The sequence below is a fragment of the Scyliorhinus torazame genome, chromosome 5, assembly GCF_047496885.1.
Source record: "Scyliorhinus torazame isolate Kashiwa2021f chromosome 5, sScyTor2.1, whole genome shotgun sequence".
Lineage (NCBI taxonomy): Eukaryota > Metazoa > Chordata > Chondrichthyes > Carcharhiniformes > Scyliorhinidae > Scyliorhinus > Scyliorhinus torazame.
The window spans coordinates 37,934,062-37,943,563 of NC_092711.1; positions in this window are offsets into that span (position 1 = coordinate 37,934,062).

Here is a 9,502-nt window from a genome sequence, read left to right on the forward strand (position 1 = left end):
CACTGGCCCCCTCCTGCGACGTCAAATCTGTGCTCCTGACCTCTATTCTCTCATTCTCCCTTACCCTAAAACTACAATCCAGGTTCCCATGCCCCTGCTGCATTAGTTTAACCCCCCCCCCCAAAGAGCACTAACAAATCTCCCCCCCCCCAGGATATTTGTGCCCCTCAGGTTCAGATGTAGACCATCCTGTCTGTAGAGGTCCTACCTTCCCCAGAAAGAGCCCCAGTTATCCAGATATCTGAATCCCTCCCGCCTGCACCATCCCTGTAGGGGGGTTTGTGTGTGTGGGGATGGTTAGTGTGTGGGTGTGGGGGGGGGGTTAGTATGAGTGGGGATGGGTTAGTGTGTGTGTGGGGGGGTTAGTGTGTGTGGGGATGGGTTAGTGTGTGTGGGGGTTTAGTGTGTGTGTGGGGGTTAGTGTGTGTGGGGGGGGGGTAGTGTGTGGGGATGGGTTAGTATGTGTGGGGATGGGTGAGTGGGTGTGGGGGGTAGTATGTGTGGGAGCGGTTAGTGTGTGTGGGTGCGGTTGTGTGCATGTGGTGGTTAGTGTGTGTGAAGGGTGGTTAGTATGTGGGGATGGGTTCGTCTGTGTGGGGATGTGTTAGTATGTGTGTGTGGGGGGGATGTTAGTGCAAGTGGCGATGTGTTAGTGTAAGCTGGAGGGTGTTATTGTTTTTGGGGATGGGTCAGTTTATGTGGGGGGTTTAGTGTGTGTGTGGGGGGGGTTAGTGTGTGTGGGGATGGGTTAGTGTGTGTGGGGGGTTAGTGTGTGTCTGGGTGTTAGTGTGTGTGGGGATGGGTTAGTGTGTGCAGAGATGGGTTATTGTGTGTTGGGGTGAGGGTTAGTGTGTGTAGTGTGTGTGGGGATGGGTCAGTGTTTGTGGGGAGTTAGTGTGTGTGGTGGTGGTTAGTGTGTGAGGGGATGGTTTAGTGTGTGTGGAGGGTTAGTGTGTGTGGGGCTGGGTTAGTGTGTGGAGGGGGTTGTTGTGTTGGGGGTGGTTTGTGCGTGTGAAGGGGGTTAGTGTGTGTGGGGATGGGTTAGTGTGTGGGGATGGGTTAGTGTGTGTGGGGGGCTAGTGTGTGGTGGGATGGGTTAGTGTGTGTGGGGATGGGTTAGTGTGTGTGTGGCGAGGTTAGTATGTGTAGGGATGGGTTAGTTTGTGGGGGGGGGTTTAGTGTGTGGGGGGGGGTTTAGTGTGTGTGGGGATGGGTTAGTGAGTGTGGGGGGTGTTCGTGTGTGTAGGGATGGGTTAGTGTGTGTGGGGAGGTGTTAGTGTGTGTTGGGAATGGGCTAGTGTGTGAGGGGGTGTTAGTGTGTGTGGGGATGCGTTAGTGTGTGGGGATGGGTTAGTGTGTGTGGGGATGGGTTACTGTGTGTGGGGAGGTTATTGTGTGTGGGGATGGGTTAGGTTATGCGTGGGGGGTAGTGTGTGTGGGGGGGGTGTTAGTGTGTGGGGTTGGGTTAATGTGTATGGGAGGGCTAGTGTGTGTGGGCGGGGTGTTAGTGTGTGTGGGGATTGTTTTTTGTGTGTGGAAACGGGTTACTGTGTGTGTGTGGGGGGGGGGGGTTAGTGTGTGTGGGGATGGGTTAGTGTGTGTGGGGGGATTTGTGTGTGTAGGGATGGTTAGTGTGTGTGGGGTGTTAATGTGAGTGGGGATGGGTTAGTGTGTGAGGGGGGTTAGTGTGAGTGGGGATGTGTTAGTGTGTGTGGGGGTGGTTAGTGTGTGTGGGGATGGGTAATTGTGTGTGGGGGTTTAGTGTGAGTGGGGATGGTTTAGTGTGTGTGGGGATGTGTTAGTGTGTGTGGGGATGGGTTCGTGTGTGTGGGGATGTGTTAGTGTAGGTGTTTGGGGGGAGGAGGGGGTTAGTGTGAGTGGGGATGATTTAGTGTGTGTGGGGGTGTTACTTTGAGTGGAGATGGGTTAGTGTGTGGGTGGGTGGTTAGTGTGTGTGGGGATGGGTTAGTGTATGTGTCGGGGTCGTTAGTGGGTGTGGGGATGGGTTAGTGTGTGTGGGAGGTTTAGTGTGTGTGGGCGGGGTGTTAGTGTGCGTGGGGATGGGTTAGTGTGTGTGGGGATGGGTTAGTGACTGTGGGCATAATTTACTGTGTGTGTGGGGGCTTAGTGTGTGTGGGAATGGGTTAGTTTATGTGTGGGGGTAGTGTGGGGGGAGGGGTTAGTATGTGTGGGGATGGGTTAGTGTGTGTGGGGATGGGTTAGTGTGTGTGGGGTGTTAGTGTGAGTGGGTATGGGTTAGTGTGTGGGGATGGGTAAGTGTGTGTGTGGGGGTGGTTAGTGTGGGGGGGATGGGTTAGTATGTGTGGGGTGAAGGTTAGTGTGTGTGGGGATGGGTTAGTGTGTCTGGGGATGGGTTAGTGTGTGTGTGGGTGGAGTTATTGTCTGTGCGGATGGGTTACTGTGTGTGGGGATGGGTTAGTCTGTGTGGGGGGGGGGGGGGGTTAGAGTGAGTGGGAATGGGTTAGTGTGTGGGGGGTTTAGTGTCTGTGGTGGATGGGTTAGTGTATGTTTGCGGGGTTAGTGTGTGTGTGGGGGGTTTAGTGTGTGTGGGGGGATAGTGCGTGTTGGGTTTAGTGTGTGTGGGGATGGGTTAGTGTGTGTGGAGGGGGTGTTAGTGTGTGTGGGGATGGGTTAATGTATGTGTGGGGGGTTAGTGTGTGGGTGGGGGGGTTAGTGTTTGTGGGGATGGGCTTGTGTGTGTGGGAGGCTTAGTGTGTGTGGGAGGTGAATGTGTGTGGGGATTGGTTAGTCTGTGTGGGGGGTTAGTGTGTGTGGTGATGGGTTAGTGTGTGTGGAGGGGGTTAGTGTGTGGGTGGGGGGGGTTAGTGTTTGTGGGGATGGGCTAGTGTGTGTGGGAGGCTTAGTGTGTGTGGGGGTAGAGTGTGTGTGGGGATGGGTTAGTCTGTATGGGGGGGTTAGTGTGAGTGGGGATGGGTTAGTGTGTGTAGGGATGGGTTAGAGGGCGTGGGGTTGGGTTAGTGTGTGTGGGGATGGGTTAGTGTGTGTGGGGGGGTTAGTGTGTGTGAGGATGGGTTAGTGTATTTGTGGTTGGGTTAGTGTGTGTGGAGGGGTTAATGTGTGTGGGGATGGGTTAGTGTATGTGTGGTGGTTAGTGTTTGTGGGGGTGGGGTTAGTGTGTGTGGGGATGAATTAGTGTGTGGGGAGGTTAGTGTGTGTGGGGATGATTAGTGTGTGGGGATGGGTTAGTGTGTGTGGGAGGGTTAGTGTGTGTGGGCGGGTGTTAGTGTGTGTGGGGATGGGTTAGTGTGTGTGCTGAAGGGTTAGTGTGTGTGGCGGGTTAGTGTGTGGGCCGGGTGTTTGTGTGTGGGGGGGTTAGTGTGTGTGGGGATGGGTTAGTGTGTGGGGATGGGTTAGTGTGTGGGGGGGGTTAGTGTGTGTGTGTGGAGGGGGGGGTTAGTGTGTGTGTGTGGGGTTAGTGTGTGTGGGGATGTGTTAGTGTGTGTGGGGGGTTAGTGTGTGGGGTGGGGGTTAGTGTGTGTGGGGATGGGTTAGTGTGTGGGGATGGGTTAGTGTGTGGGGATGGGTTATTGTGTGTGGGGATGGATTACTGTGTGTGGGGATGGGTTAGTGTGTGTGGGGGGTTAGTGTGTGGGGGTGTGGGTAGTATGTGTGGGGATGGGTTAGTGTGTGGGGATGGGTTAGTGTGTGTGGGGGGTTAGTGTGTGGGGGGGGGGTTAGTGTGTGGGGATGTGTTAGTGTGTGTGGGGGTTAGTGTGTGTGTGTGTGGGGGGGGGGGGTTAGTGTGTGTGGGGATGGGTTAGTGTGTGTGGGGATGGGTTAGTGTGTGTGGCGATTGGTTAGTGTGTGTGGGGATGGGTTATTGTGTGTGGTGATGGATTACTGTGTGTGGGGATGGGTTAGTATGTGTGTGGGGGGATGTTAGTGTGTGTGGGGATGGGGTAGTGTGAGTGGGGATAGGTTACTGTGTGTGGGGATGGGTTAGAGTAGAGTAGAATTTACAGTGCAAAAAGGAGGCCATTCAGCCCATCGATTCTGCACCGACCCACTTAACCCTTTACTTCCACCCCATTCACGCAACCCAATAACCCCTCCTGACATTTTTGGTCACGAAAGGCAGTTTATCATGACCAAACCTCCTAAGCTGTACGTCTTTGGACTGTGGGAGGAAACCCACGCAGACACGGGGAGGATGTGCATACTGTGACCCAGCGGGAAATCGAACCTGGGACCCTGGAACTGTGAAGCAATTGTGCTTACCACTGTGCTACCGTGCTGCCCAAATTAGGAGCTGTCAGTCAGAGGCTGTATTTCCTGATTGGCCGAGAGGCTGTCAGTCAGAGGCTAGAGATCCTGCTTGGCTGAGAGGCTGACATTCAGTGACTGGAGCTCCTAATTGTGCTAACCACTATGCTACCGTGCTGCCCAGTGTACGTGTGATTAGAGTACGTTGGTTGTAGTGTACGTACAGTGTACGTTGGTGAGAGTGTGTGTGTGTGAAGGGGTGAGTGTGTGTGTTAATGGGGCGGGGGTTAGTGTGTGTGGGGGGTAATATGTGTGTGGGGGGTTGTGTGTGTGGGGGGGGGATTTAGTGCGTGTTTGGAGTGTTTAGTGTGTGGGGGGGTTAGTGTGCGTGTGGGGGGATAATGTCTTTGTGGGAGTGTTAGTGTGTGTGGAGGTGTTAGTGTGTGTGTGAGTGTATTACTGTCTCTGTGTGTGAGTGTGAGTGTGTTAGTGTCTGTGTGTGTGTTATTGTCCCTGTGTGTGTGTGAGTGCGTTAGTGTCTGTGTGAGTGTGAGTGTCTTACTGTCTCTCTGTGAGTGTGAGTGTGTTACTGTCTCTGTGTGAGTGTGTTAGTGTCACTGTCTCTGTGTGAGTGTGTTAGTGTCTGTGTGAGTGAGAGTGTATTACTGTCTCTGTGTGTGAGTGTGTTCGTGTCTGTGTGTGTGAGAGTGTATTACTGTCTCTGTGGCTGTGTCTGTGAGTGTGTGTGTCAGTGTGTGTGTGTGTGTGTGAGTGTGTTAGTGTGTGTGTGTGTGTGAGTGTGTTAGTGTGTGTGTGTCAGTGTCTGTGTGTGTGTGAGTGTGTTAGTGTGTGTGTGTGTGTGTGAGAGTGTGTGTATTAGTATATATTTATTTGACTCCCTCAACACCACGCCGACCATACTTGTGATGTCTTTCCCAGGCTGATGCATAATTTAATTGTGTATTTCCCTTCCTCACAGTGAACCTCATCACAATTGTGATCCTGAAGAGAAGAAACTGTGGGCTGTCCAAATGTGTGACTTGTTACCTGTTGGCCATGGCAGTGGGGGATCTACTGGTCGTTATTCTCGACCTGATATTCAGACACATTCCCATTGTTTTTAGGGAACAGTTTATTTTCCTGCAGTCCATCCCCGTGTGTAATATCCACGCCGCCCTGCTTTATGCAGCCACTGACTGTTCTGTCTGGTTCACCGTCACTTTCACCTTTGATCGATTTGTGGCCATTTGTTGCCCGAGGCTGAAAAGTAAATATTGCAGCGAGAAAACGGCGGCTGTGGTTCTGGGAACAGTGGCTGTGCTGAGCTGTTTGAAGGACATTTCCTGGGGGGTTACGATGTCCGGTGGGTATCGGCTGGAGAACAACCCCTGGTTTTGTGATGTCACAATGGGTGTTGCGGAATCTCCGGTCTGGGGACCAATCGAGCTCCTCCACCACATTCTAACCCCGGGTGTTCCATTCGCCCTGATTCTGCTGCTCAATGTTCTCACCGTCAGACACATTGTCCTGAGCAGCAGCGCCCGCAGGAGACTCCGGGCTCACAGCAGTGGGCACAGTGCCAGAGACCCAGAGATGGAGAGTCGGAGGAAATCCATCATTTTACTCTTCGTTATCTCCGCCAATTTCATCCTGTTATGGTCAGCGGTAATTGTTTATTCTATATGGAGCCGGATGTGGTGGCTGGGGTATCGGTCTGTACGGTTAGATGATTATGTTCAGGAATTGGGCTTCATGCTGCAGCTCCTGAGTTGCTGCACAAACACTGCGATTTACGCCGTGACACAGACTCAGTTCAGGCAGCATTTGAACAATGTGCTGAAAGTTCCCTTTAGATCAATTCTTCAATTCATTAAATCCTGAGAGGAAACCCCACCCACTCGGCATCTCTCTCCTCGCAGTGCCGGTTAAACTGACCATCCCCAGCCAGCCTCACCCTGATTTACCATTCTGCATTACCAGGACTATCGGTGGGTGGGTGTGACTCCCCCCATGGCCGATCAGCTGGGAGTGTGCTTCCCCCCATTGCCGATCAGCTGGGTGAGTGCTTCCCCACATTGCCGATCAGCTGGGAGTGTGCTTCCCCGCATTGCCGATCAGCTGGGTCTGTCCTTCTCCCCATTGCCGATCAGCTGGGAGTGTGCTTCCCCCCATTGCCGATCAGCTGCGTGTGACCTTCCCCGCATTTCCGATCAGCTGGGTGTGTGTTTCCCCCACTGCCGATCAGCTGGGAGTGTGCTTCCCCTCCTTGCCGATTAGCTGGGTGTGTGCTTCCCCGCAGTGCCGATCAGCTGGGTCTGTCCTTTCCCCTATTGCCGATCAGCTGGGTGTGTGCTTCCCCGCATTGCCGATCAGCTGGGAGTGTCCTTCCCTCCATTGCCGATCAGCTGGGTCTGTCCTTCCCCCCATTGCCGATCAGCTGGGTGTGTGCCTCCCCCCATTGCCGATCAGCTGGGTGTGTGCTTCCCCGCATTGCCGATCAGCTGGGTGTGTGCTTCCCCCCATTGCCGATCAGCTGGGTGTGTGCTTCTCCGCATTGCCGATCAGCTGGGTGAGTGCCTCCCCCCATTGCCGATCAGCTGGGTGTGTGCATCCCCGCATTGCCGATCAGCTGGGTGTGTGCTTCCCCCCATTGCCGATCAGCTGGGTGTGTGCTTCCCTCCATTGCCGAACAGCTGGCTGTGTGCATCCCCGCATTGCCGATCAGCTGGGTCTGTCCTTCCCCATTTGCCGATCAGCTGGGTGTGTGCCTCCCCCCATTGCCGATCAGCTGGGTGTGTGCTTCCCCGCAGTGCCGATCAGCTGGGTCTGTCCTTTCCCCGCATTGCCGATCAGCTGGGTCTGTCCTTCCCCCCATTGCCGATCAGCTGGGTGTGTGCTTCCCCCCATTGCCGATCAGCTGGGTGTGTCCTTCCCCCCCATTGCCGATCAGCTGGGTCTGTCCTTTCCCCGCATTGCTGATCAGCTGGGTCTGTCCTTCCCCCCATTGCCGATCAGCTGGGTGTGTGCTTCCCCCCATTGCCGATCAGCTGGGTGTGTCCTTCCTCCCATTGCCGATCAGCTGGGTGTGTGCTTCCCCGCATTGCCGATCAGCTGGGTCTGTCCTTCCCCCCCATTGACGATCAGCTGGGTCTGTCCTTTCCCCGCATTGCCGATCAGCTGGGTGTGTCCTTCCTCCCATTGCCGATCAGCTGGGTGTGTGCTTCCCCGCATTGCCGACTAGCTGGGAGTGTGCTTCCCCCATTGCCGATCAGCTGGGTGTGTGCTTCCCCGCATTGCCCATCAGCTGGGAGTGTGCTTCTCCCCATTGCCGATCAGCTGGGTGTGTACTTCCCCCCATTGCCGATCAGCTGGGAGTGTGCTTTCCCCCATTGCCGATCAGCTGGGTGTGTGCTTCCCCCATTGCCGATCAGCTGGGAGTGTGCTTACCCGCATTGCCGATCAGCTGGGTGTGTGCTTCCCCGCATTTCCGATCAACTGGGTGTGTGCTTCCCCCCATTGCCGATGAGCTGGGTGAGTGCTTCCCCCGCATTGCCGATCAGCTGGGAGTGTGCTTCCCCCCCATTGCCGAACATCTGAGTGTGTGCATCCCCGCATTGCCGATCAGCTGGGTGTGTGCTTCCCCTCATTGCCGATCAGCTGGGAGTGTGCTTCCCCGCATTGCCGATCAGCTGGGTGTGTGCTTCCCCGAATTGCCGATCAACTGGGTGTGTGCTTCCCCCCATTGCCGATCAGCTGAGAGTGTCCTTCACCCCATTGCCGAGCAGCTGGGTCTGTCCTTCCCCCCATTGCCGATCAGCTGGGTGTGTGCTTCCCCGCATTGCCGATCAGCTGGGAATACACTTCCCCGCATTGCCGATTAGCTGGGTGTGTCCTTCCCCACATTGCCGATCAGCTGGGTGTGTGCTTGCGTGCATTGCCGATCAGCTGGGAATGTGCTTCCCCGCATTGTCGATTAGCTAGGTGTGTGCTTCCCCCCCATTGCCGATCAGCTGGGTGTGTGCTTCCCCCATTGCCGATCAGCTGGGAGTGTGCTTCCCCGCATTGCCGATCAGCTGGGTGTGTGCTTCCCCCCATTGCCGATCAACTGGGTGTGTGCTTCCCCCCATTGCCGATGAGCTGGGTGAGTGCTTCCCCGCATTGCCGATCAGCTGGGAGTGTGCTTCCCCCCCATTGCCGAACATCTGAGTGTGTGCATCCCCGCATTGCCGATCAGCTGGGTGTGTGCTTCCCCTCATTGCCGATCAGCTGGGAGTGTGCTTCCCCGCATTGCCGATCAGCTGGGTGTGTGCTTCCCCCCATTGCCGATCAGCTGAGAGTGTCCTTCACCCCATTGCCGAGCAGCTGGGTCTGTCCTTCCCCCCATTGCCGATCAGCTGGGTGTGTGCTTCCCCGCATTGCCGATCAGCTGGGAATACACTTCCCCGCATTGCCGATTAGCTGGGTGTGTCCTTCCCCACATTGCCGATCAGCTGGGTGTGTGCTTGCCTGCATTGCCGATCAGCTGGGAATGTGCTTCCCCGCATTGTCGATTAGCTAGGTGTGTGCTTCCCCCCATTGCCGATCAGCTGGGTGTGTGCTTCCCCCGCATTGCCGATCAGCTGGGTGTGTGCTTCCCCACATTGCCGATCAGCAGGGTCTGTCCTTCCCCCCATTGCCGATCAGCTGGGTCTGTCCTTCCCCCCATTGCCGATCAGCTGGGTGTGTGCTTCCCCGCATTGCCGATCAGCTGGGTATGTGCTTCCCCGCATTGCCGATCAGCTGGGAATGTGCTTCTCCCCATTGGCGAACAGCTGGGCGTGTGCATCCACGCATTGCCGATCAGCTGGGTGTGTCCTTCCCCGCATTGCCAATCAGCTGGGAGTGTGACAGTGCTGGCTGTGTGGGGGGAGCACTGACAGTGCTGGCTGTGTGGTGGGAGCACTGACAGTGCTGGCTGTGTGGTGGGAGCACTGACAGTGCTGGCTGTGTGAGGGGTGCACTTGCAGTGATGGCTGTATGGGGGGAGCACCTAGAGTGCTGGCTGTGTGGGGGAGCACTGACAGTGCTGGCTGTGTGGTGGGAGCACTGACAGTGCTGGCTGTGTGGTGGGAGCACTGACAGTGCTGGCAGTGTGGGGGGTGCACCGGCAGTGCTGGCTGTATGGGGGAGCACTGACAGTGCTGGCTGTGTGGGGGAGCACTGACAGTGCTGGCTGTGTGGGGGAGCACTGACAGTGCTGGCTGTGTGGTGGGTGCAC